Below are 27,174 nucleotides of genomic sequence, written 5' to 3'. Positions count from 1 at the left end.
CAGCCCAGTGGGACTCCGCTGAGGAGGATCAAGCATTTCACGAGCATAAAGATAGTCTGTTCAGATGATCTAATCAACTGCTGCTAGAGTGTTCCTCCCTTTATTGTACCGAGATCTGTTTCTTTCATGTTCTGCCAGCCCCACACCAGCCTTTCTCTTCTCTGACTGAATTATCTCTTCAACTGGCCCTCAGGTGACATGGTTTCCTGTCCCCTCGTCCTTAGGGTCCCTCTCCTTGGAACAAGCTCAAGTTGCTAAATGTCCCTCTCTAAAGCCAGTCTCACCCGAACCAACACTGCAAGGCCAAAACCATCACCTCCATCGCTAAGCATCCCACTTCCGTTCCGGGGACTTCAGGTTGTGTTCTCAGGGCTGCAGGCTGCCAGTCAGCTCTGGGGGAGCCAGCGCCATGCAGCCCCTCGAGCTCCCTACTCACAGGAGATGGCTGTTGCCCCTTTTGCACCACCCTCCTGGGCCTCTGGTAGAGGAATCTGACTGCTTGGAGTCTCCTCCTTACCCAGCCAACTGGGGGGACTTCCTTTGAGGTGATGGCAGCCACCTCGGCTGCAATTTGTCTCCCTTGACCCTGTCCTAGTGGGGTGTGCCCGACCTAGGCTGTGCTTGGACCCCTGTCTGCCCTGTCTGCCCTGCTCTAGTCTCACACAGACATCTGTGGGGGACACCCCCCACCCCCACCCTATACTCCAGCACCGGTGCCTCACACCTGGGCTCTCCTCAGCCCAGGAGAGGAGAGATCATCCAGGAAGGAGGCAGCCACACTGCCCGTAGCATCACTGGGGACAAGGGCGGTGTTCTGCTGCCTTCATACGTCTTTGAAACCACAGCTCTGCCAGAGCCCAGAAATGGAAGCCACACTCAGCCTGCTTTGGAGTGGCGCACTGGCTGAGGTTGTTTTGCCACGACTGACCAGCTAGCTGTTCCAGGGACAGCCACCCCTCAGGGGACAGGTCCTTGAGCAAGGTAGGGGCTGAGGAGAAGACACAGCAATGGGGGCCCAGGCACCCATGCCCACTCCCCTTTCATTCCCAGTCAACTCTGCCCATGATTCCAAGTCCAGACCCCTAGCTTCTGAGAAGCCCCTGCAGGCAGCAATATTTTCCTTCTCCAGACAATAGTGACTGCTGAGAAGTCCCTCCGATAAAGCACGAGAGTTCTCCCTGCAGACACAGGCTCAGACTGTGCTCTGCTCAAAGTTGGCTCTGTTTCCCCACTCCCAAGCCCTGCTGGCTTCCTCCAGCCCCAGCCCTGCCGGGGAAGACGCTACAGGTGTGCAGGGCCACCCGGGCGAATGCCAGAACTTTACCTGCGCTGATAGCTCAGAAATGGAATTGGTTTTCACAGTGGCTAAACTGTCTGGAATTCCTCTTTCTTTCTGTTATCTTCTTGGGTGTCTTTCAACCCAGGAGAAAAATATATTTTCTTTTTTCTCTCTCTTTAAAAAAAAATGAAACCAATGTAAGACAAAGTGACTTGACTTAGCTCATTATCAAATGTATAAACGGGATCATCACTGTTCTTGGAATGTGGTCCTTTGTCTGCACGCAGGTCGCGTGACATATCTGTGTTCGAATTACTTCTTTGAATCAAGTCTCCCCCTTCCAAAAAAAAATGGTGGGTACTTGCCTTGCTTGGATAGCTAAAAGAGTTCACTAAAGTGGTCCCTCATAAAATAAAGACAGAATGGCCCCTAGGATGAGTTTCAGCTTCTTTAATTCTGGAATGCAGAAAGGGCAATTTGCCAGTAACTTTAAAATTCAGACCCCACCAGCCATTGCCACCTTATGGTCAAATGAAGCCAATCGTCCCCAAATCAGCCCACTTGCTTTGATGACAAGTGACCTGAACACAGGTCTCAGAGAGTTTCAGAGTGCTCATTGTGGTGTGGGGTGATCCTCAACACTCTCGCTTGGGTGAGATAGAGACGCCTTTCTTAGCTCTTTGCCTCTCCTGTAGGCTCACCCCACTCCCTTTATTAGGATTGAACTACAAGGATTCATTAACATGGGAATGCTTGAGTGTATCAGCTTTGCTCTGAAATAACACTGTATTCACCCCAAACGCGGTGCTGAGGGAGAGTCCTCAAAGGCTGAAGTTGATTCCGATGCGGTTCTCATTAGTCCCAGCTCTTTTGACGCCTGTTTCTCCCCATCCTTTCTTGCACCCCATCCAGCCCCATGTGTGAAGAACCACTCAGTGTATCCTGACCTTGGTGAAAGGACCGTGGGGTATTGTAACCTTTTGCTCTTGCTCCTTTTTCTCACCATTCTTCTCTGTATCTCCCTTCTCTCCAAAGCTTCTCACCCCACCTCTCTTCTGAGTACGAGTTGTAGCCGGTGCGCCCTCATTCACAATACCCCAGTGCGTTTGTGTCTAGTCCTATATCAAAGCAGACCTTGTAATGCTTTTGGCAACTGCTAAAAGGACTAGAGAACAAAAACAAGCCAATGAAGTACAATAAAGAGGATCTTCAGGGAATGGTGGGGGACACGTTCTCAGAATCCTCTCTTTGTTGTTGTACCCAAGTCCACAAGTTCTCAGTTTTGTCTGGGAAATACATCCGTCCACCGCCAATGGTTCAGGTGGAACAGGATCTATCAAATCCAAGCCCTTGACTTCTCTCCAGATGATAAGCCACGTTCTCTATTCTAATTCCAGTGCTGGCCCAAGTCTTCCTGATGTCCATTAACTCCTATTAGACATTCCACAAATCCCAGGTTTTCTGAGTTGGTGTAGAGTGGTTGGAAAAGCAATGGCTGTAGAATCAGGAAGACTCAGATAGGAGTCCTACAGAAGCCATCCACTAGCTACAGACAAGTTCTTCTCTCTGAGCATCAGTTTCCTCATTTGCAAAATGAAGCAATGCCATCTAATCCGAGGGTGAGGATTAAATGAGCACATGCTAGACTAATACATGTTTGGTAAATATATACTCTCCTTCAAAATTTGTTTCCCATCATCACTTGCACGGCCCTGGTTCTTTCATGTCTTTCTAAAGCATAACGGCCATACTATTGCTTGCCAGTTCTTCAATAAGCCCGGAGCCCCCATGTATTCCCAATGCTTTGCCGTATCATTTATTGGGAAGCAGCTCTGTCTCCTATGCTCTCAATTCACACTGCCATGATCAAGAATGACTCCTGCCACTAACACCAGTGATAGCATGTCTGTGTTTAGAAACTGACAAGTGATACCCAAAAGCACTTCATAACATGCTAATGAGAATTCTATCCATGGAAATCTACCATTATATCTACCAGTCAAAATTTTTGTCCTTGTAATTCGTATCACCAGTTGAACGAATTCAGAAGAAAGAAGTTTTTGAAAATAGCAGAAGCTATTTATACACTATTTTATTTCCATAAGACTTCAGTCAGTTCCATAGTTAACAAAAATGTACAAAGACGGAATTATATTAATTCCTCCATTCATCTGAGTACCTCCTGTATGCCGACATTGTGTAGGTGCTGGGCACACGGTGGCAGACACAACTGACAAGAACTGAGCTTCCTAGTAGAGGAAACAGTTTGTTTCATCAATTCTAAGGCACGTATTTCTTCATATTTAAAATATCTTTGGAATTGGAATATATCTGACAAATGCTGTTGGCTAGGCCATGGTTGTGAGATTGATTAGAAGTGCTCCTATTGTCATCACTTCAGTTGAGTTATGTGAATTGCTGGGACTACATAGGTCAAGCTTCATTGCCAGTTAAAATTTTTTGAAAAGACTAATTTATGATTGGCATGCAAAAAGGCATGGAGATGATGATAAGGCTTAAATTTGATATTTATCATTGGAGAAATGACCGTCATCCCAAAATTTCCTACAAAATAACAAACAAGTGTCTTATGGAAAGATAATCACGGCATGTGAAGCCGTGCTCTACTGATGTGTGTGCAAAAGGACTGTCCATCACATTCTAAGCAAAGCAAAGCAACTGGCGGTAGGAGAAACTGCCAAACCCTTAAAATAGATGAAAGAAATGTCAAAGCAATGAGAGGCTACTGTGACCAAACCATGCACGACACAGGACTATCATTAAGTCATCATGTCACAGTTTAATTTGTAGCTTTCTTTTTTCCTTTCCGGTGGTGTATAAAACAATAGTGTATCATACTCTCTATGGCATGTTAGAGTCAATGAAATACTATAATAAAGTGAGCAAAACATAAAATCATTACAGGTCCTGAAAATGTTATGAAACAATAAGCAAGATGCTGTGATGTGGAATAACAAAACCACCTAGTTTATAGAGAGAGGTCAAGAAAGGCCTCCCTAAGGAGGTGAAGTCTCAGGGAAGCCAGCCCTACAAACAGGCAGCAGAACATTACAGGCAAAGGGAACTGATAGTGCAAAGGCCCTGAGGTAGGAAAGGGTTCATGTGTTCCAGATGGATTTTATCAGTGGTTATAAAGTCCTGGCCTGCTTGACAACAGTATGAGGCCACAAGCCAGTCCCACACCTAGCTAATCTGACACACAGCAAACATTATAATAAAAATAATTTGGAAATTTTTAAAACGTTCGTTACATCTCATCCTGATAAATATGCGGAGTCTAAAATAGTCTAATTATTCTGGTAAAGGTGATGCCCATTGGCGTCATCACGCACAAAGAAATTCAAGTAAATAACCATAGGGGGGAAAATGAATACCCAATTCAGATAGGGCCAATCTCGCTTCTCTGCCCTCTTTAGCTTGAATATTTTATTCTCTAAAGTTGCTTTATGTCCTTATCTTGGTGTCCTTCACAATCATACATTTTTCAGAAATACCATAAATCCCTTCAAACTAATGTGTGGTTTGGGTAAGGAGATTTGCAAGAGTTTAGAAGCAAGTTAACCTCAAATTCACCAGTATACTGATAAATAAACTGGTTATTTCCCGTAGCAAACCGGCCTGCGGTATCGGTTTACTTACATTCAGACACCTAGATTGCCCTCCGGGACTCCCCTTTAATAGCTAATCCTTTCACGAGAGGATTACCAGCTGGCAGTAATAACCACCGTCCACACGCGCGGCTGCCTTTTCTGAAGTACCTTTTGCACGTAGTGTCTCGCCTCATCCTCACACCCTCTCTAGGATGCAAGTACGAAGCTCCATTGACAGACAGGCAAACTGAAGCTCGGGCAGGACAAGCGACTTGCCCAAAGCCACACAGCTGGTCAGAGCAAAGACTAAAGCCCCACTCAGGCCTCTTTCATTTCCTTAAGTTGGTCATGTGAGCTCAAGAGTAAGGGAGCCATTGTTGTTGTTGTTAGTGCCCTCAAGTCACTTCCGACCCTCTCAACCCCGTGGACAGCAGAGCGGATTCCTGCCCGGTCTTTTTTTGCCATCCTCTCTCCTTCCGGTCCTGTATCAGACAGTGCTCCGCTGCTATTCATAGGGTTTCATGGTCAATTTTTTCAGAAGTGGGTGGCCAGGTCCTTCTTCCTAGTCTGTCTTAGTCTGGAAGCTCCGCTGAAACCTGTCCACCATGGGTGACCCCGCTGGTGTTTGAAATACTGGAGGCATAGCTTTCAGCATCACAGCAACACACAGCCACCACAGTGTGACAAAAGACGGATAAGTAGCGTGGTTCCCTGTCTGGGAAACGAACCCAGGCTGTGGTGGTGAGAGTGCCAAATCTTAACCACTAGACCACCAAGGCTGGCTAAGGGAGCCATGGGGGGTGTTCAATTAGTGTTGCCAGATAACATATAAGACATCCAATTAAATTTGGATTTCGGATAAACAATGAATAATGTTTTAGTGTAAGTATGTCCCAAGTATTGTATGGGACATACTTATACTAAAAAACTGTCCATCGTTTATCTGAAATTCCTATCTAGCTGGGTGTCTGGTTCTTGCTTTGCTAAACCCTATCAGTTGGGCAGATGGATGTGGGCTGTCTTCCTTCCCACCATTCTCTGCCTTTGGACCAGTCTGTGTAGTTACCTTTCTTTCTTTTCTGGTCAAATTTCCTCTGAACCAGGAATGCTTAAGCTAGGGTCCATGGACCCTCCAGGTGTCTATGGACAGAATTCAGGGCAGTTCATGAACTTGAATGGGAAAAATTCTCTCTTCACTGACCTCTCACTGGAACTGAACATTTCTTTTGATTATGAATGTAGGCAACCAAGCACAGTAGATCACATTACAGTTGTTGCAAATATCTCGAAATATCGTTTACACTCACAACCACTTCAAAATTACAGTGATTATTAGATTGGCAGTTGGATCTTATTTAATGCATGATGTGGTTTGGATTGCCCAGGAAGCAGACAGAGAGACAGAGTTCAGCGTTCAGGAGGTTTATTAGGGAGGGCCTTTGGGATCCACATGTGCGGAAGGGAGGGGAAGGAAGCAGGAGAGGGCAGAGGGAGCAGCCCTGCCAGGGTGCAGGCCCAGCAGCCTCGGCCTACCCCACAGCAAGCTCTGGACCTGAAGTGGACTGTCAGAATTGTCCCACATCAGGCCGAGGTGGCCGGGCATTTTACTCCCATCTCTACCGTCGCTGGCTGCGGGCATGACCTTGGGCGAGCTGCTCTCTGCAGCTGAAGCGGACCCTGAGGACTGGCAGCTGAAGGCCACCTGCTGACCACACTGCCAGCGCCCAGAGCAGCACACCCTTCCTTGAAGGGAATCCGGACAGCGCATCCCCACAACCACATGGAGGGAGGAGCTCTATCGCTGTTTTTCCTTGGATACCCTATTTGAATATGATTAGTTTTCTTTGTAACCATATTTTATTGTATGCATTTAATCAGTTCTTAGGCTTCATCAGACTGCCAAAGGGGTTCACAAAACAAAATGGTTAAAAACGCCTGCTCTATTCTCTGTCTACACCCCTCTTCCGCCCCACTCTAGCCCGTCACAGCACCACAGTTAGCACAATTAGCACCACCACTTATCTCTAAAACACTCTTCTTCAGTCCTAGCCCTCAAGTCCGTCAAGGCTGGAGAAGGCCCTAGAAGGTCATTTCCCTTCTCAGTCACTCTCCCCAGATCTTTCTCTTATTTCCAGGCCTTTATATGTGTTTCCACTTTTGCTGGGAACACTGTTTTCCATCTACACTTACCCCCAGCCGCCCCGCACCACCACCACCGCCTGTGCCTGACTAATTCTGACGCATCCTTCCGTTCCACACTCCCTGCAGGAAGCTTTCCCCGACTCCCCCAAATCCAGATGGGGGCGTTCCTGTGAGCTCGCAGCCCTCACTGTGCCTCCCTTCTCGGAGCGCTCCTCACACTGTACTGGTGCCTGTTGCTTTCTCTGCCATCTGCACTGACCATCAGCTCCACAAGGCAGGACCGTGACTAGCCTATGTCTGTTGTATCCCCCCGGCCAGGCATAGTGTAGGCATGTAGAAGTCTTCGTGGGAAAAAGAGAAGGAAGGAGAGAGGGAGGCGGGGAGGGAGGAAGCCTGTCCAGCTGTGTCAGTCTCCATCACGTCTCATCATAAAGGATTCTAGCTACTCTAGACCTCTCTCCAGTCTGCGCACTGGTTTTTCCACCCAATGTGTTCACAGCGAGTTGTATGTTTACTGTTTTTACTGATGCGGAGTTTGCACTCTAAGCTTCGCCACCCGCTCTATGCACCACCCTTACTAGCATGTTTTATACAAGGGGCTGAGGGGACCCGACCTTCGTGGTTGGAGATAACAAGTAGTGAAATGGCCAAAAGGGCATCAGGAGGGAAATAAGGAGCTAGAAAATTCCCAGCCAATTCACCAACTGGGTGGTCATCCCCAAACAGACTGACTTGGCTGTGCCCCAAGGAACAGCTCCTGCTCAGACCAAAGGGCGCCACATGGTGAAGCCTCGCTCCTTCGGTTCTACTGGAATCAGACAGGCCTGAGTTCAAAGCCTTGTTCTCCCAGTGACTGGCCGTGGGACACTGAGCAAGTCTCTGAGCCTCCGCTCCTCCATCTGCTCCAGCGAAGTGCTGGTGCCTCCCGTGCACAGCTGTTGGGGAATTGACTGGAATTCCTCGGCAAAGCGCCTGGCCCTCGGCGCCCCTCACTGAACGGGTGCTTTATTATAGCTCTGTCTTCCAACCTGGGCCTGCCTCAGTAGGACAGCACAGACAGGCCACAGGAAGGACGGGCACGTTCTCTTTGGCTCACAACCTTCTGCAGTTTCTTAACCACAGGCCCTGCTGGCACCTTTAAATTTCCCCCCAGCCAAAGAGCCAGCCGGCCAAGCAGCACGAAGATGTGGCCACAGCGTGTGAGAACCATCCCAAGCTGTGAGAGACACTCTGCGAGCAGAACAGGAGCCTCCCTCTACATCACGGTTGCACGGCCTTCTCTGCGGCTTGGGCAGGCTTTTCCCAGCAGAGACCACAGCTTTCACGAGAAAGGTGGTCTCTTTTGCAGCAGCGTTCTCATAGAGAAGGATGAATGCCGCACACGTTTCCCTGAGTCTCCTCACCATCCAACTGCAGAAAAGATACATTCGACCCTTTAATCTACAAGCGTTACCGAGCCAGAGTGGGTTTGCTTCCTGGCGAGTTAAAATCAGGCTCTCCACGAGAAGTGGTTGTTACACAAAGTAGAGCTTATTTGCAGCAAATAGGAGGCCACACGGAATCATTTCCAAAGCCACAGCCATCCCTGAGCACGGAAAAGCAGGGGCCTTTTATTTCGGGTGGGGAATGAATATTCAAAAGGGAGAGGGGGGGTATGCCCTTGCGCAGCCTCAGCAGGCACCTCTCAGCTCATCCGCGAAGGCTCTGCTCTTATTGGGGGGCTCTGTCCGGTTCAGGGTGGTTGGTGAGTGCATCTCTTAACAGAAAAAAAAAAACCACAGAAACAATTTGGAGAAACAGTTAAATGCTGTTTCAAAACCTCCTTTGAATTCCTCGGGGTAATTAGTCATTGACACAAGTATACAAAACAGAAAACTGAACCCTCCATGTGCCAGGCTCCATTTGCTAAAAACTTTACCAACTTCTTATTTCATATAAAGCACTGCGAGAGGGCCGTGAGCACTAACCTCTGCTCTCTTATTTCCTGTTTTATTCCCAGCATCCAGCCTAGCGCAGAGTAAGTTCTTGAAAAAAGAAAGACAGAAAGAAAAGAAAATATATGTATATATGCTAGAATGAATCAATGAATGATGGGAAATGACATTAATAAAACGCCTGGCACATAGGCAGCATTCAAGAAACAGCTTTTCTCACTGTTCTGTTTTCTAACTTGACCCTGCTTCAGCAGGATGTCTGGACACACCCTACAGAATCCCGGACCCTGTTCACTTGACAGACTCACTTCACAGATGAGGAAGTTGAGGCTCTGAGGAGGTTCCATGATTCAGCAAAGGTCACAAGGCCACTGGGTGACCAGGCCTGGGACCATTCTCCCTTGCCAGAAAACTCACAGTCTGCAGAAATGACTGCTAACAGCGTCTATTGGACAAGTGGATGTCCTTGTTTACGTCCTTTAGTTCAGTTTCTGATGACCTGTACCAGGCAGGTCCAAACTCAGAGCCCAAAGGCCAGAGGCAGCTGTCCTGCCAGAGTGCCCCATTGCCAACAGTGTTTCAGATGGAGCCCAGGAGGGCAACCGCGCTTCCCTCTGGATATACAATAGCACACAAAGTGCTGACACACACCGACTCATTTCAGCATCTCAACAACCACACCTGGAAAGCACTATCATTATGTGTATTTTACAGATGAGGAGCCTGGGGTTCATATAGAGGGAGAGACTTTCCCAAGGTCACTCAGCTAATGCCTGGAAGAACCAAAACGAGAATCCAGGACTCCTGCCTCCACATCCTGTGTTTTTCTTCTGCGCTACATGAAAGGGTGCAAAATACGAATTAAGCAATCATCCACATTCATATGTAACTCTGGCATGCTTCCAGCTGAGACTTCCAGCTGTTGATCTAGCTCAAAGGTTTCCTCAGTCCTCTCCCCTGAATCCTTCTTAGTCCCTGGGGAGGAAGAGTAGTGAAAGGAGAGCAACTGAATCCTACGTGAATGCAAGGCCCTGACTCAAAGAAATGTAGGCAGTAACTCAGCCCATTGCATCCACCATAGGGCTCTCTGGTGACGATGGTAGATGCTACCAGAACATGGACAATAAATACCACACTCCACAGGGTTAGCCCCAGGCAGGTTCTATGGGGAGAGCTATCACTATGGCTGACTTGTGGCAGGAGGGACCCACTGTGTCCACAGGAGCAAGGGCACCTTGTTGTTTTTTTGCGTGAATAAGTGCGAGATTGGGGCTAACAGACAACTGACGATACATACGAAGAGTCTTTTAAAAGTTCAGGTCACTTAACCTAGAAATTCCTCTTGCTAAAATTCAAAATGTATTAGTCTAGGGTGTAGAAACAGACCCATGAATAGGACTGCATCACAGTATTGCTTACATTTGAGGAAAAAAGCAGCGGATATAACTTAAATTACAGCAGTAGAAGATTGGTCAAATAATTCTGGTACAACCACACACTGGAATTCTCTGTGGCCACGAAAGGCAATTTTTGACATCATGGGGAAATGTCCAAGACAAAACATTAAGTTACAAAATCAGGACTCTAAATAAGAAACACATATATATTTTTTCACATGCAAACACATGTCGCATTTTAAAACTAGAAAGAAACCGTAGGACAATGGTTATCTTTGATTATGGGATTATGGTGGGTTATTTTCTTTATACTTTTGGTGTTTTTCTCTGCTTTTTAAGTTTTCTACAATGAACATATATTACTTTTTGAACTAAAAAAGTTTGATTTAGGTTTTTTGGTTAGTTTAATTTTGCTTTTTAAGAGAGAAAAGGCCTCCACATCAGAGGCAAGGATGGATGTGGAAAACGAGTATGGGGCCTTTGGACCAGGAGAGAAGTCAGGAAGGATGGTGAATGGCCTGAGGAGGCTGAGTGAGCCAGATTGCTTGGAAAAGCCACAGGGATCGAAAGCCATGGAGTAACTTCTCTAGATCCAACAGCCTTTGAGGAAGGCAGATGGAGCCTCGGACCTGTCCCATCCATCTTAAAGCGGCCTCTGGTCATGGAGTCAGAGCCTTTAAGATGCACGTGGCCTGGGGACAGTTACCAAATATGGGCTGAGCGTCTGCTGCGTGGGGTACAAGGTGGGGGAAGGGATGAAGGTGAAATCATGGCCTCTGTCCTCAAGGTGCTTCCAGTCAACAAGAGGGAGTGAGATGGCCATAAAAGAGGACAGCACAATGAGGCTCATTCCACAGACAGACCCCTGGAGCTTTGGCCTTTCATCTTCCTTAACAAACAAGAAAACAAAAACACCAATCAAAACAAAAGTACATAGAAAAGGAGACACAGAGGAACACAGAAAAACAAAGAACTCCTCCAAACTGATGACTTTTTCATCCCAAAGGCCACCCAATGTCTCTGAGGCATCCGCCACTGAAGAAGTCAAGTTTTCACAGCCCACAGACCCCGGATTCCGCTGGGCGCAGTCTGAAATCAAGGAGTTCATTTAATGGAAGCTTAGCAGATTCAGATTTCTCTAAAATTCCACGTCCGTTTCTGCCAAGAAGCTGTTTTGAAAGATGACACTCCCTTGATGTGAATTTGCAGCCTGCCCCATTAACGAGGCTTCACTCAGAAAACATTTTTAGATCAACCCTGTTCCAGACACTTGCTCCCAAGGACAAACTAGAAGAAACTCTGCACCAGCTCAAACCTTTCTGAGCTCTTTGATGATCAGAAACGAGGGAAAATATTAGAAGGAATATGATTAATCCAAATATCCTCAACAACCTTCAAAGCAAACGGTTCCTGCGTGCTCCCAGGAGCACAGCTCATGCAGAGCCAGCCCCTCTGGCCTTCATGCCTATCAGCCAAGCCAATTCCTTAAAAACAAACAGACCCCAGAACAATGGGAGGAAATCAAAGGTAAGGAAAGGGAGGAGGAGGGAGGTAAGTGAGAGAAGGGCAAGGAGGATTGGAAAACTGACTGCAATTAGCGTGTGCCTCATTTTATTTAAAAAAATTAAAAGGATAAGGTGCTCAAATGGCACAGCCCCCTCAGCAAGGCCCCCTGAGTTCACTCCTGTGCAGCTGTGAAGTCTGGAGAGACCCCAAGGCAGCCAGCATCTGCGTCCTGTCTCCACCCATAAATGGCTGAGTACTGTCCTCTCCACATGCAACCCCAATTCTCAGGCGTGGTCCGATGGCGTTTCCAGAGCCAATTGCTCTCAGATAAACAAACATCTCCTCAGCCTTTGCCAACTTCACCCAGCCGGAAAGTCGCAATGCCGAATTAGTAGCATCTCAATCACTTCCGTGACAAGCTGGTGACAGGCTGGGCTATGATGAGTGGAGCAATCAGATGTTCTTCCAGGAAAGAGGAGGGAATACAAGCAGAGTGGGACAGTAATAATAATCATCATAATGGCCCCCATTTACATAAAATTTATAATTGCCAGGATAACAAAATGAGCAGGAGTACCTGTTTGTGTCAGACAGACCCCAAGACAGAATTCCAGCTCCTCTGCTTTCCGGTGGTGTGACCCTGAGCAACATTCTAGACCTTTCTGAGCCTCAGTTTCCCATCTATTAAAGATGAATAATAATCTCTACTTCGTAAGATCATTTAGAGGTTTGAATGAATGAACGTCTGCAAGGCATTTGCACAACATTACAAGTAATACTAGCGGTAGGATTGTTGGTATTATAAGTAGTATTTTTTGTTATTTCAACTAGTATTGTGTACTATTTTATTTTACCTTTACCTCATAGAGGAGAGATCATTTTAACCCTGTTTGGATGCAAGTAAAACAGAGACCCAGAAAGGTTAAACATTTTTCCCAGTAAACATAAGATGTTAGTGGGGAAACAAGAACTGTGCGTTACTTTCCTATTGCTTCAGTAACAAATTATTACAAATCTAGTGGCTTAAAACAACACAAGTTATTACCTTACAGTTCTGGAAGTCAAAAGTCCTACAAGTCCTAAAAATGAGGACTGTGTTCCTTCTGGGAGCTCTCAAGAGAGAATCCGTCTCTGTGCCTTTTTCAGTTTCCGGAGACTGCCTGCATTCCTTGGTTCACGGCCCCTTCCTACGTCTTCGAAGGCAGCAGTGTAGCATCTTCCAGTCTCATTCTCTGACTCCAACTCTACAGCCGCTCTCCTACACAGATCCATGTGATTGCATTGGGCCCATCCAGATAATCCAGGATAATCTCCCCAACTCAAGGTCCTTAATTTAATCACATCTGCAACGTCCCTTTTGCCATATTAGGTAGCAAACATATTCTCAGATTCGGGGGTAGGGAGGAGGACATCTTTGGGGAAGGGTCACTATTTAGCCCACCACAGACTAAATCCTGTTCTGCAGAATAAAACTACTTGGGTTTGGGTTGGTTTTCTGCTTGTTTGTTTTCGTTTTGCTTTAAACTCTTTCGTGCATTTGTTCAGCAAATACTTTGTGCAGGGCATATTTATAACTTAGAAGCTGCTCGTCTCTAGATATCACCACATCAGCATCAAGCTTCGTTAGTGTGAAATAAAAGAGGTCTCTACATATATATCCTAAAACATCACTGAAACCCAGACTTTCAAAGTGAAAAGGACCTTGGGAGACCATTAGCCAATCCTTTTCTGTTATAAAGGGGCAAACTCAAACCCAGAGGAGTAACATGACATCCCCAATGTCCATACTGAGTTTGTGAGAGGTTACGAGGGCTTGAGTTAGAACTGGAGGGAGAAAAGCAAACTGAGAGGCATTTTGAAGACAAAATCAGTGGGGTTTCACAACTGGCTGGAGATGGGGCTAAAAAGTTGTAGGAGTCAAGGGTGCCCAAAGGTCAGAGCTTGAGGGTGTCATTCACTGAGATGGGGATATATAGCAAAGGGAACACATTTTCTAGGGAAAATAATGTATTTCGTGTGTTCTGGAACTTGGATCTCTTTCTGTAGGGCTGGCTTAGCAACCTTGTGAAATGTCCATTACTCTTTCTCTTCTCTCTACATATTCTCTCGTAAGTGTGGGCATGGGGCTGTAATCTTCATCTGACCACCATATGTCAGTACTTTTTTTTTAATTAATAAACTATTTTTTAGAGCAGTTTTAGGTTCACAGTAAAACTGAGCAGAAATTACACCAAATTCCCATATACTCTCTGTACCCCGACACCCATAACCTCCCCGACCAGAGTGGCACATTTGTTCCAGTCAATGAATCTACACTGGTACCTCGTCATCACCCAAAGTCCATGGCTCACATTAGGTTCACTCTTGGTGCTGTACTTTCTGAGGGTTTTAAGAACTGTACACTGACATGTATCCACCATTATAGTATCATACAGAGTAGTTTCACTGCCCTAAAATTCCTCTGTGTTCTGCCTATTCATCCCTCCTTCCCCCCAACCCCTGGCACCCACTGATCTTTTCACCATCCCCATAGTTTTGCTGTCAGTGCTTTATATTTCCTGCTGACGCTGAGCATTCATCTTTGGGGATGATTTTTGGCCTAACACCTACCAACTTACATTGACCTGAAGGCAATAGGGTTGGCTGCACGCTTCTGTTTTGACCTTTAAAGATGTTGCTCCACTATCTGACTTGCATGGTTTCTGGGGAGACGTCTGTGAAATTCTTATCTATTCCTTTATACGTAATGTGGTTTTTTAACCTCACTGCTTTTAAGATCTTCCTTTTATCCTTTCTCATCACTGGTTTTAAGCAAGTTGATTATACTGTGCCTTGATGTAGTTTTTTCCATGTTTCTTATGCTTGGGCTTCATTGAGCTTCTTGGATCTGTGTATTTATAGTTTTCATCAAATTTAGACATTTTTCTGCCATTATTTCTTCAAGCATGTTTTCTATCACCTCTCTCTTTCTTCTCTTTTGGAATCTCTGATTATGCAAATATAAGGCCATTTAAAATTGCCCCACACCTCTCTAATGGTCTGTTCATTTATTTTCAGTCTTTTTTTTCTCTGTGTTTCATTTTGGATAGTTTCCATTGCTCTGCCTTCAAGTCCACTAATCTTTTCTTCTGCAATGTCTAATCTATTATTAATCCCCTCCAATGTATTGTACATCTCAAACATTGTTTTTTCCATGTCTACAAGTTCAATTCAGATTTTTTTTATCTTCCATGTTTCTTTTTAATATACATTTTCTTCTACATTCTTGAACTTATGGAACATAGTCATAACAACTGTTTTAATATTGCCTACTAATTTTATCTTCCTTATCATTTCTAGGTTGGTTTCAATTGATTTTTCTCCTCATTATGGGTTGTATTTTCTGCTTCTTTGCATACCTGGTAATTTTCAATTAGATACAAGACAGTGAGATTTTACCTTGTTGTTGCCAGGTGTTCTCATATTATCTTAAATATTCTTTAGCTTTGTTCTGGGGTGCAGTTAAATTACTTGAGAAGAGTTTGATCCTGCTGCAGCTTGTTTTAAACCTTTGTTAGGTGGGACCAGGGCAACCTTTAGCCTAGGGCTAATTTGCCCCACTCAAGAGGGGATAAGCTTTTGAGTATTCCAGCCAATGCCCTATGTTTACAAGATTTTTTCCCACTGCTAGTGGGAACACAAACTCTTCCCAGCCCTGTGTGAGTGCCAGGGGAACATTCCCCTTGCTCCTTTCTGGGTCTTCTTTCTCCAGCCTCAGGTGCCTGTGCTAATCTCCACTCAGCTGAAGACTCGAGGGCCCTCAGCAGATCCCTGGAGCTCTCTCTCTGTAAGCTCAGGCTGCCTTGGAGCTCCACTCCCAACTCTGTCTCCCCTCCACTGGGAGGGGCCTGTGAGCTAGAAACTCTCTCCAGTTTGCAACCTGGGCCAATAGTAGAGCTGTCCTCATTTGTTTCCCCCTCTCAAGATCACTGTCCTATGCTGCTTATTGCCCAATGTTTGAAAACTGTTGTTTCATATATTTTGTCCAGTGGTTTAAGGAGAGAAGATAACTCTGAATACTCCTATTCCATCTTGGCTGGAAGTAGAAGTCTTTGCTACACATTTTAGAATACTAGAATTTGGGGTGGCTCACTTAGAAGGACTCAAGCCACCTCAACCCTGTAGTAAGAATCCAAACAACATGGCTTATACTTTCAATCATTACAATATGATGACAAAATATCCATGTCCCACACTATCCATTACCACACTGTGTCTCCCTTTAGCACTGTATTTGAGTAGAACTGTTTACTGCCTCACCTCATTCTCTTACTTACTTACAAAGCAAAGTTCTCTAATGTCTTAGTAAATGCCTAACATTTCTTTGGCACCAGCTTAGCACAGCACCAGCCTCCTACCTCTTGCTCACAGAGAGCTGTGCTCCTTTCTACACTATAGCACACTGAGGTCAACAGTATTCTATCAGACGAATGATGTCATAACATTCCATATCCTCACCCAGGAGGGGCCATAGCACTCAGCCTCTCATGTGACAAAATCAAGTTCAAGATTTAGCTCTATGGGGCCGGCCCCATGGCCGAGTGGTGAAGTTCATGCTCTCTGCTTCGGTGCTCCAGGGTTTCACCAGTTCAAATCCTGGGCATGGACATTGCGTCAGGCCATGCTGAGGCAGCATCCCACATGCCACAACTAGAAGGAGCCACGACTAAAAATACACAACTATGTTCCAGGGGGCTTTGGGAGAAAAAGGAAAAATAAAATCTTTAAAAAAAAAAAGAGAGAGAGAAAAAGATTTAGCACTAAAAATACCTTGCTTTTCTGAAGCAAACCCCTTTGGAGGTTTCACAAGAATTGAAACGAGAATTTCTAAACTTGCAAGTTCCCATGTTGAGAACTGCTGCCTGAGAGAATGGCAGGGATATTTGAAGCCCTGCCCACAGTTCCAGGAAACACCCTTTGTATCCGAGCTTCTTTCCCACACAAATGTGAGAATGAGGCTACGACCCTGGAAACTGAACACAGGCAAACAGGAACCCTGCTGAAAATATTCTTGCGCTGACATTAGACATGAAAACACCCATACAAGCTTGACTTGCTGTCACAGTCAAATAAAATAATAATGTGTAAGCATTTCAAAGCGATTCCATTGACATTCTCACTCGATCCTGACAAGTCTGTAAGTAAGAGGGGCAGGTGGCACAGTTCCCAGCGAAAGATGAGCAAAGTGAGCCTTACAGAGGTTAAGCGATTTGAGCAAGATCAGACAGATGGTTGGTGGCAGGGCAGGGTCTTGAACTTCTAGGGTTCTTCTAACTCTAGGTCATGAGCTCTTTCCATTACGCCCTGCTTCTTCTCTCTCTGTATCAGAAAAGGTAACAACTTCCAGATTCCATGTTGACCCTAGACCAGGGCTTCTTGACTGCAGATCCATTGACATTTTGGGCCAGATAATTCTCTGTTGGGGTCAGGGAAGGATACTGTCCTATGCATTGTAGGATATTTAGCAGCATCCCTGGCCTCAACCTACTAGACGCCAATAGCACCCCCTCCCCAAGTCTTGACAACCAAAAACATCTCTACATGTTACTGTATTATCAAATGTTGCCATGCAGGAAGGGAGCAAGGGGGGACAAAATCAACCATCAGTTGAAAACCACTGCCCTAAATGATGCCTGAGAATGCAGCCCACATGTTTGAGGAGGTGACAGTGACAAAGTTCATTCTGCTAAAGGAGAAACACAAAAGTGAAAGAGGAACTAGCTTAGGGGAATAAGTCTAGGACCGTGGAACTCAGCAGTGAGTGGCTGAGAATTGCACAACACCCGGGCATTATCTAAAAGTTTCCCTTCTTGGCCACACCCTGAGCTTAACCTTTTGTGTCTTCACTCCACCCCTTCAGACTCAGCCAACTCTGCATAACCCACGCCACTTTCCGAGGAGACATTTCCGGAAGGCAATGTGAAGTTTGTTAACCTGATGAGAGGCAGTATGGCGTAGTAGTTAAGATGTAGGCTTTGTCCATGCAACAACGCGGACGAACCTCACATACTGTTGAGTGAGAGGCGGCTAGCCCAAAAGCGCACATTCTGTGCGAACCCACTCACGTAAAGTTCAAGAACAGGCAAAACTAATCTCTGGTGGTGAAAGTCAGAATACAGGTTACATCTTTGGTGATATTACCTGGAGCAGGTGTGGGGAGCCATCTGGGAATGGAAATGCTCTCTGTCTTGCTCTGATTGCTGGCTACACTAGTTGTAAACATAGGTAGACCCTCCCGGAGCTATACATTTAGGATTTGTGCACCTTCCTGGGCATGAATTGTACTTCAGATAAATAAATAGCTTCATCATCTTAAAAAAAAAAAAGAATGTCAACTCTGGAACTAGGCTACCTGCATTTGAGGACGACTCTGGCTGCCTCAGAGCGTTTTGTAAGTGGTGATAACTGTACGGGGCACAGGGCACGGGAAGTGCACAATGAGAATTAGCATCTTTATAATTAAAGGGACCACACTTCTAACCAGCCAGGCAAAGCTCCACCCCACCCCACCGCTGCACTGAACTCAGGTGGGCATGTGGTAGGTACTTGGTGACTCAACTTAGCCCCCCTCCGCTGGAGGTACCCCCACCCCCACAATCAAGCCAGGCATGCCTGCCACTATTCTCTGTCTTCTTTAGTTCCTCCCAAATTTCTCAGGAGGCTTGCTCCCCTATCTGCAGAGCTCTTCATCAATAGACTGACTATTTACAGAATGCGGCAGTTTTGATTAAACAGTCCATTTCACTGGAGACTGGGGTATTGTGCTGTGTCTCCTTATGAGTTATTCTTGGCACCAGCAGCCCTTGCTCTTACCAGACGTTTCTTTACATTTTAAGGCCTCCCGTCAGAAGAACGGCAGTGAGACAGATGAAATGAGGAACAGATGGGATTACGCTGTACCTTTCCCCCAACTGTTTCTCAGCGGATTTACCACGGTGTCTTCACTGCAATTTGCTCCTTGTGGGCTTATATTCTTCTCTTTGGAAATCGGCTGAGTCAGAAGGAAATAAACAAACTCAAGAGTGTGGGGGAAAAACGTTCGGTGGTGTGTCAGGAAACCTGGGTTCTAGATCCAGTATCCAAAGGTGTGATTGAGTAACGCGTGTTTGATGTTTTCGGCACCACAGTTTTTGTTTAGTTTTGTTTTCATCTGTCAAATGAGCGATTGGTCTGGATTTGTGGGTTTTGAACATATGTCAGCTATGGAAGACCTCCTGCAAACAGAATCTCAAACAGAAGCCATTAAAACCTGAAAGCAGTGCTGTTTGGATTGACACAGAGGTGGGCAGTCACAGCCTGCCCTCTCAGCTGCTGCATCCTCTCTGCAGTCCCACAGCAGCCCCCAAAGTACCTCCACAGGGTCCCTGGGCTTGGGATTCTAAGAGCGCAATTTGAAAACCATTAAATTTGTCTGTTTAAAAATAAATCACTTACTTGGGCCAGTCCCAGTGACCTAGTGGTTAAGTTCAGCGTGCTCTGCTTTGGTGACCTGGGTTCAGTTCCCGGGCACCAACCTACACCACTCATCAGTGGCCCTGCTGTGGTGGCAGCTCACATATAAAACAGAGGAAGACTGGCACAGATGTTAACTCAGGGCAAATCTTCCATAGCAAAAAAAAAACAAAAAAAACCACACTTTCTAGCCAGCCAAAATATTGCTCTATAGTGCCCCTATTTCTATTCATTCTGTAAGTTTTAATCAACAGACCCTCTGCACATTACGAAAACCCATAAGTAAAATCCTACATGACACATATCTGCATGAAAAAAGACTGGAAGGAAATACACAACAAAAAGTACAAGACAGTGGTCATCTTGGGGTGACGGGAATCCAGCAACAATGATTGTGGCAAGATGCTGTGTGGCTCTCACTCTCCTGCATCACTGCCCGTAAGAAACATCTGAGAAGACCCTTGTACCTCTCAAAGCACCCGGGCCTGTGTCCTGCACATGAGGCCGGGCCTTCATTCCAGCAGCCCCAGCCATTGAGACACAAACACACAGAGATGGTGTGAGTGCAGCTTTCCTGGGCACAGGCCTGACGGAAAACTGTCCTCGGACAGGATTTCCTCAAGTGGGGCCTGGGGATATCAGTCCCAGAAATGCTTAGCCACCAAAAGGGTGTGGGAGGTGGGAGGAAAAATGTACTTTGCAGGCCTACTGCAAAGTAATTGAGTTTGAGGACCACTGCATAGCATTTGCCCCTACAACAGATTAGCTGCACAGTAAGTAGCATCTTAATGTCTCTGTCTGGCCAATAGGAAGCCTGATTAATGTTGCTTAATACAACATTTCTCAAATTTATTTGACAACAAAACTCTTTTTTCCCCATAACTCTTATTAATATCTCAACAAACAGTTCCAGATCAGAAAAGGTTTCACAAAGGCAATTTTTAAAAACTGAATTATAAGGCTTAAAACAAATGAGGAATTACCAAAGACTTAGGGAAGAGAGGAAAAGAGGCTGTTTTAGGGTCTGGAGGACTTTGAGGCAAGGACAAAACAAAGGACCACGCAGGATTCCAAAGAATGTCCAGAATTTTCTTCCTCTCTGTTGATTCCTTTTTTCCAGCTCATTCCTAGAGAGTAGACAGAGGCAGGGTTGCTGTGTTAGTAGCCCAACAGCTCATGACCACGGGAAGGGGACTGTGTATATTCGAAGTGACACAGCTCGGGTCCCTGCCTCCACCCACCTCCTCCTTTCAATATGGGCTCACTGTGACAAATCTTTCCCTGGGAAGAGCAGGAAAATAAAATTATCTTGTTAATTAATTCAGCAAATAACCCACCTCCGTGCCAGCCTTATGCCAGGTGCTGGGAGCACGCGGATGCATAAGACACATACGGCTTAGAGCCTAGTCTTGAAGTCAGCAAGGAGATGAAGAATCCCACCCTCAGGGTCTGCATGGGGGCCTGGGGTGTGCACAGAAGGGGGCCCTCCCCTCATGAGTTGTCCAGAGTTTCCTGAAGCCTCAACCCTGAAGCACAAGTTCTCAGCCCTCCTTCCAAGTCGAGGGCTGAGGTGTAGGAAAGGGTGAGAGAACTCCTAGCAGAGGGAACTGCCAGCACAAAGTCACGGAGGCAGGAGAGAGTGGGCAGTGGGGGATCCCCTAAGGGCTCCTGCAGGAGCAGAGTGTTTGGACAGAGAAGGTAGAACAGATCATGCCGGGGAGCAGGCGTGCACGTTACTGCTACAGTGAGTTGCAGTTGCTGATAGTGGGAGGGGAAGAAAGAGGAGGGAGGAATGGGAGCTGACTTAGGGGGCTGAGTGGGTGCCTGGAAGAAGAGGGACGTGGGAGCAGAATGAGGAAGTCAGCAAAAGCTGGTTGGAAGTAGGAAGAGGAAAGACAAGTTCAGTCCTCGACAAATTAAGCAGTTTGCATAAGTCCGAGCGTTGACACTGATGATGATAGTGGTGATGATGACGATCATGAAGATGACATGAACGCTCTCTCTCTCCTCCTTCTTTCTCTGCTGGTTGTGGGAGGAAGCAGGAGGAGGACAATGATCGGAAGAGAGAGTTGTTGGGTCTTCTATGGAGAGCACCTGGAGGCAGGTAGAGCTGATGTGACCTTCTCCCTCCATCCCTGACACCTTCCCCCTCACTCATCCTTCTGCAGAAGACAGAGTAGGTGGTCCGACTGGGTTCTGCACCGCCGCCACCCCAAAACCCCCGTGGTCCATATCCAGGACCCCTCTCACCACTCTGCTCCCTCCCCATGACTCACCGAAGACTGGCGGTACCTAGCCCCTCATGGGGTGAATCCACCCTCCTTCTTCTGACAGGTTATGGTCCAGAGTGACCACTGCTTCAGCTTCCCCAACCCCCAGCTCCCACATAGCCTGAGGTGAGCCATCTCCCTGCAGAAGCGGAGAACCAGGAAAACGACAGACAAAACAAAGCCGTGCTGAAAACAGAATGCCAAAGCACCCTCCTCTTAGGGTGCATTCTCTTCAGGGAAGATGCTGAATTCTAGTAACACACTCCCTGGGGCGTTTTCAAATCCAGACACACTGGAGCCTTGTTTCAGCCTCACTCTGGGCCAAGGACCGGGCTCACCTCCAGCCTCCAACCGGCTCTGGCTGCTGCCCCTGCTCAATTCTGGCGGAGAGCACTACACAGGCCGGGCTTGCAGCCCTGATGCTGCGGGCAACAAGCTCTGCTGACTCCAGGCCCCCGCTGGCCAGCTTCTGTTTTGCTATGCTCCTGCTCCTTCCTGGTGGCCTCTCTGAATGCCACTTCTTTCTGCCAAGCCCTCAGGCGTTGCCGCAGCCAGGCCCCATCTCCACAGATCTCGCTGTTCTTTGTCCACTTGCAGAGCCCGCCTCGTTGCCGCCCACATCTGGGTCGGCAAGCAGGAGCTGCCTGTTTCAGAGACTTCCCAGTTCCCTCCAGAGTTCAATTTCTTCCAAAGAGCCTGGCACATCTTAGCTGCCAGCGTGAACTGTGAGTTCCCAGAGATGCCGATGGCACTTTCCAACATTCATCACTTTTGACACATCTAAAATATCCCCACTCCCAGCACTCCATGAGCGCCAGCCCAGATGGACTGGCTGCTGGAGAAGCAGCAGGCTCTGGAAGGCCCTGAGAGGCCCTGGGCACAAGCTTCCAGACTGAGAAGCACCTGCTCTCCTCTCACTCCCTCTACTTCTTCCAAAGCTGAGCCAGCCGAGTGGGCACCGCTGGGTCCCAGCACAGCCCTCACTGCCCGGCTTCCTTCAATAGAATCTCTCACACCTTGGCTCCCCATGGCTCCAAGGACTTTGCCATCTGCCAGGCCCAGTTCTGCCAGAGAGGAAGCTGCTTGCTTGGGAAGTTCCCTGTGGGGTCACCTTTACTCTTTCAGGTCACTGAGGACCCAATGGGAAGGAGCCTGACCCCCTGACCTATTCAACAGCTGAAGTCAAGGGCCCCTGGGGCCAAGGTCAGTGAAGGCATATATGTGTGGGTTTATTTCTGGGCTCTTAATTCTGTTCCATTAGTCTATGCATCTGTTTTTATGCCAATTCCATACTGTTTTGATTACTATAGCTTTCCAATATAATTTGAAATCAGGAAGTGTGATGCCTCCAGCTTTGCTCTTTCTCCAGATTGCTTTGGCTATTCAGGTTCTTTTCTGATTCCATACAAATTTTTGGATCGGTTTTTTCTATTTCTGTGGAAAATGTTACTGGAATTTTGGTAGAGATTGCATTGAATGAGATTGTTTTCTTTGTTTCTTTTTCAGATAGTTCATTGTTAGTGTATAACGCAACTGATTTTTGTATGTTGATTTTGTATCCTGAAAATTTACTGAATTCGTTTAGTAGGTCTGGCAGCTTTTTAGTAGAGTCCTAGGATTTTCTATATACAAGATCATATCATCAGCAAACAGAGAAAACGTTACTTCTTCCCTTCCAATTTGGACGGCTTTTCCTTCTTTTTCTTGCCTAATTGCTCTAGGTAGGACCCCAGTACTATACTGAACAAGAGTGGTGAGAGCGGGCATCCTTGTCTCGTTCCTTCTCTTAGAGGGAAAGCTTTCAACCTTTCACCATTGAGCACAATGTTAATGATGGGCTTGTCATGTATGGCCTTTATTATGTTGAGGCATGTTCCTTCTATACCCAATTTCTTGAGAGTTTTCATTGTGAAAAGATGTTGCATTTTTTCAAATGCTTTTTCAGCATCTATTTAGATGATCTTATGATTCTTGTCTTTCTTTCCATTAATGTGGTGAATCAATTAATTTGCATATGTTGAACCATCCTTGCATCCCAGGGATAAATCACACTTGATCATAGTGTGATCCTTTTAATGTGCTGTTGAATTTGGTTTGCTAGTATTTTGTTGAGGACTTTTGCATCTATGTCCATCAGGGATATTGAAAGTCATATTCTAAACCACCAGACAGGTTATTCTCAGAAGATCTGCCACCTTGGGATAATGCAGATTCTCAGGCCTCCCCAGACCTACTGAATCAGCTGCTCTGGGGATGGTGTTCAGGAGTCTGCATCTTAAGCACGTGGATATCTGAGAACAACTGCCCTCAAATGTAGATTAGGTAAAATATAAGGGATCCTGGAAGGACAGGTATTCATTTAGCAATGGTTTAAGGCAGAACCCTGGCTGGGTGTGTTTTGCAATCAGAGTTTTATTTCCCCACTGACCGGTGGCCCGGTTCGGGTCCTGGAGCTGCCTGATTCAGATGGCATGGCTGGAGCACTCCAGCTGGCGGAGGCAGAGACCCAGCTGAGTAGGCTCCAGAGCTGCCACATAAGGTCAGTAGACTTCTACTGCCCAAAAGAGCCTGGACAAAGGGGAGAGGGGAGGCTGAAATCCCCACTCCAAAGAGGGCCTCTTTTTCTTGGCACAAAGGCTGAGTGCTCTTGCCAAGACATGCAATGTGCTATCTAAAGGAGGTTCACAGAATTCATAGAAAGGTGCTGAACAGGCTGGAGAGAGGTGGAGAAATGGGACTCTGGCCCTGGTTTGATTTTTTTAGCCAGCTGTTGGCCTTGCCCCAGTCCCTGAACCCCTCCTTATTTCTCCATCAGGTAATGAACATGCAGAGAATGGGAAGAGCTGTGCTGCAGACCCCAGGGCCTGAGGAGTCTCAAAGGAGACGGGGAGTTCCCAGGGGCTCAGGAAAGCTAAAGGGCCCAGGGTGCAGGTTACAGCCGTGACCTCAAGCTCCGTGAGTCTGGAGGTGACAATACTGATCACACATGGGCTTGTTCTCCTTCCACATTCCATGGTCCTTCCTCCCCTCAGGACCAGCCTTTCACTGGAATCCCCTAGATTATCTGGGGAACCGGTTGACGCTACCCACCAATGGGGTACTCTGCTGCCTTCACACCAGCCACCTTATAGATGCCTCTCCTATTCTTCAGCCATCAAAACAGTTACCAAGCTGCAAAACAGTTGTCTATTTACTTGCCTCCACCCTATGACCATGAGCTTCTTGAAAGCACAGTTTGTCTTATTTACTGTTGTATCCACAACATTAAGCATAATCCTTGCCACATAGCAGGTACTCACTAAATGTGCGGTGGAATGAACAAATGAATATACGAACAAATGGGATTGTGGTGGGTCCTCGATCTCTAAGACGTCAGATCTGAGATGGCCCAATGACCTGTCCTCTTGGCCCCAGGCCACCAGACAGGGAAGCACCAGGGTGGCTCAGGGGTTGGGTGAGTCAGGACCAGTTCCTCCCCAGGCGGCCACCAAACGCCTCCCCTAGAGATCGTGGCCCAATGCTCCAGCTCACATTCCCCACCCACGGTTTACCTTTACCTTGAAGACTACCCTTGGGGCTATTTGCCCAAGTTAATGCGTAATGCCTTTCTCATGCTGCAAGTGTTTATCTTTGCAAAGCATCCGATTCCAGCAGAGGAGAGGGGAGAATTCTGCAGGAACAGAACCAGGAGGCCCCAGGTCACAGCTGCTCTGACTCTCATTCTTTTTGCTTGATTAACTCTGGCCTGGAGAACATTCTCTCTGGCATCTTTTATTTATTGAAAGTCAGAGATGGGACAGTATTAGGAATCACACATCTCAGAACTGGAGAGACCCTGGGATCTTCTCTCGACCTCTTGGTTTTCCAGAGGTGGAAACTGAGGCCCAGTTGGTTTGGGGGAAAGACAGTTCTGGAACTCAAGGAGCCAAGGACATCTCATTGTACCACCATGGAGACCTCAGAGCTGGCGGGTCCAAATTCCTTATTTTCCAGACGAGGAAACTGAGACCTAGTAAGTTAAATGACTTGCTCAGGGTCAACCAGGATGAGTTAACAAGAAACTAGAACCTCATGGAGATCTACCATCACACAATCACACGTAGTCCACCTGTAGCTAACTATGAGTGAAATAGTTCCAAAGCCACACTGTCTATGAAAGCAGATGCAGCGGACCCAAAAAAGAACGTGTTTGGCTGCTTGGCTCATGTGAAATGCCTTCCCTTCAGGCTCTGGGCTGTCTTCTAAGTCACCACATAAATGCAATTCAACACAGCCACATTCCAGACCACGGGAGTGCAGTTGTGAGGAGACTGATTTCAATGACCTCGTGGTCAGCGAGCCTCCTGTGGGGTTCTGAAGGCCTGGCAAAGGAGGTTTGTGGGTCTGTCCCAGTGAGTGACTTTAATTTCCTGGACTGCTAGGGAGCCGCTCACAGTGTGAGGCTCAACTCAACTACCTCCTGTGTGACTTTGATCAAGACACTTATCCTCTCTGGGACCCAGTTTCCTTTTGGGTTAGCACCTACTCACAGGGGTATTACGAGGATTGGGCAAAATAAGGTATTCCGAGTTACCAGCAAAAGGTGAGTAATAGCCCTGTAAACAGCCTTCCAACCTGCCTCACCAGATCGACCTGCTCCCCAGCACCCCATCATCACCGTGGATGAGAATGTTTAGGGTCTCACGGGGTTCCCTGGGTTGATAATAATTGTGGCTGACACCCTGTGGCTGACACCTTGTAAAATTCCTTCAGCCCCCATGTCATTAAGATGATCTCACCCTTTAACCAAGTAATCCCACACTAGGTAATTCATACTAGTGGAAATAATTCTTGGAAACGAAAGGCTCCCTGCATGAAGTTCATTGCATCTCTGTTTACAAAGGTGAAAAATTGGAAACATACTGCTTGTCCCAGAGAGGGAAATAGATACATAAACTACAAAACAGTCCCTCAGTGGAATATTACTCAGCCTTTAAAAATGATGAGTATGAACACTATTGGAATATGGGGAGAGGTTTATCATATAATGTGAAATTTAAAAAGTAAAAAGCAGTTATATCTGCACGGCTACGTGAAAAATATATTTGCTTCTGGATACAGAATACAAACACAGGGAAATAAAAAGTCAATCCATTAGGATGATGAGAATGCGAGTATATTTTTTAAAATGTTGTTTTCTGCTGTCACTCCACTTTCATGCAACAAATACATTTTTAAAAGAATAAAAAAGAAAATCTGATGCTTGCTCCAGAAACAATTTAGCTGAAGCCGAATTTCATTTGTGGGGAAATGCCTGGCACAGAGTAGGAACTCAGGAAGTAGTGGTAGAGAGAGGAATGAATGAGTAGATAAGGGAATAACCGAGTGAAGGGAGCACCCCCACCCCAATACCAGCACCTAAGCTGTGCCATTGGGAAGCCAAATTAGACAAGAAGCATTTGTGTTCTCTTTTCCCATTGAAGCTACGGGCCCAAGGTCTGTTTGGAGAGCCATCCTGGATCTACCCTTGCTGTGGGGTGGAGAACAAGAGGGTAGACAAGGCAT

General features: G+C 46.5%; 1 protein-coding gene and 1 long non-coding RNA gene across 4 annotated transcripts in view; one reads left to right on the top strand and one right to left on the bottom strand.

The window, feature by feature from the left end:
- Positions 1-27,174, top strand: part of LIPC (lipase C, hepatic type) — a 161,042-nt gene that overhangs the window by 92,962 nt on the left and 40,906 nt on the right. Inside the window, exon 1 of one of the 3 annotated variants that reach the window (XM_023616674.2) lies at positions 22,468-22,833. The exons of the other annotated variants lie outside the window; for them this stretch is intronic. The gene's annotated coding sequence lies outside the window, so the exon portion shown is untranslated. Of the gene's footprint in view, positions 1-22,467; positions 22,834-27,174 lie in introns of those variants that run through there. 3 annotated transcript variants of the gene reach the window in all.
- Positions 20,209-22,243, bottom strand: LOC138917722 (uncharacterized). Its single transcript, XR_011426176.1, has 2 exons — positions 21,637-22,243; positions 20,209-20,487 (listed from the first exon to the last, which is right to left on the bottom strand). It is a non-coding gene; the product is annotated as an uncharacterized lncRNA (long non-coding RNA).

Source organism: Equus caballus, chromosome 1, assembly GCF_041296265.1.
Source record: "Equus caballus isolate H_3958 breed thoroughbred chromosome 1, TB-T2T, whole genome shotgun sequence".
NCBI classification, from domain to species: Eukaryota; Metazoa; Chordata; class Mammalia; order Perissodactyla; family Equidae; genus Equus; species Equus caballus.
Note: the sequence above shows the minus strand (reverse complement) of the source record. Positions and strands in the feature narration are given on the sequence as shown.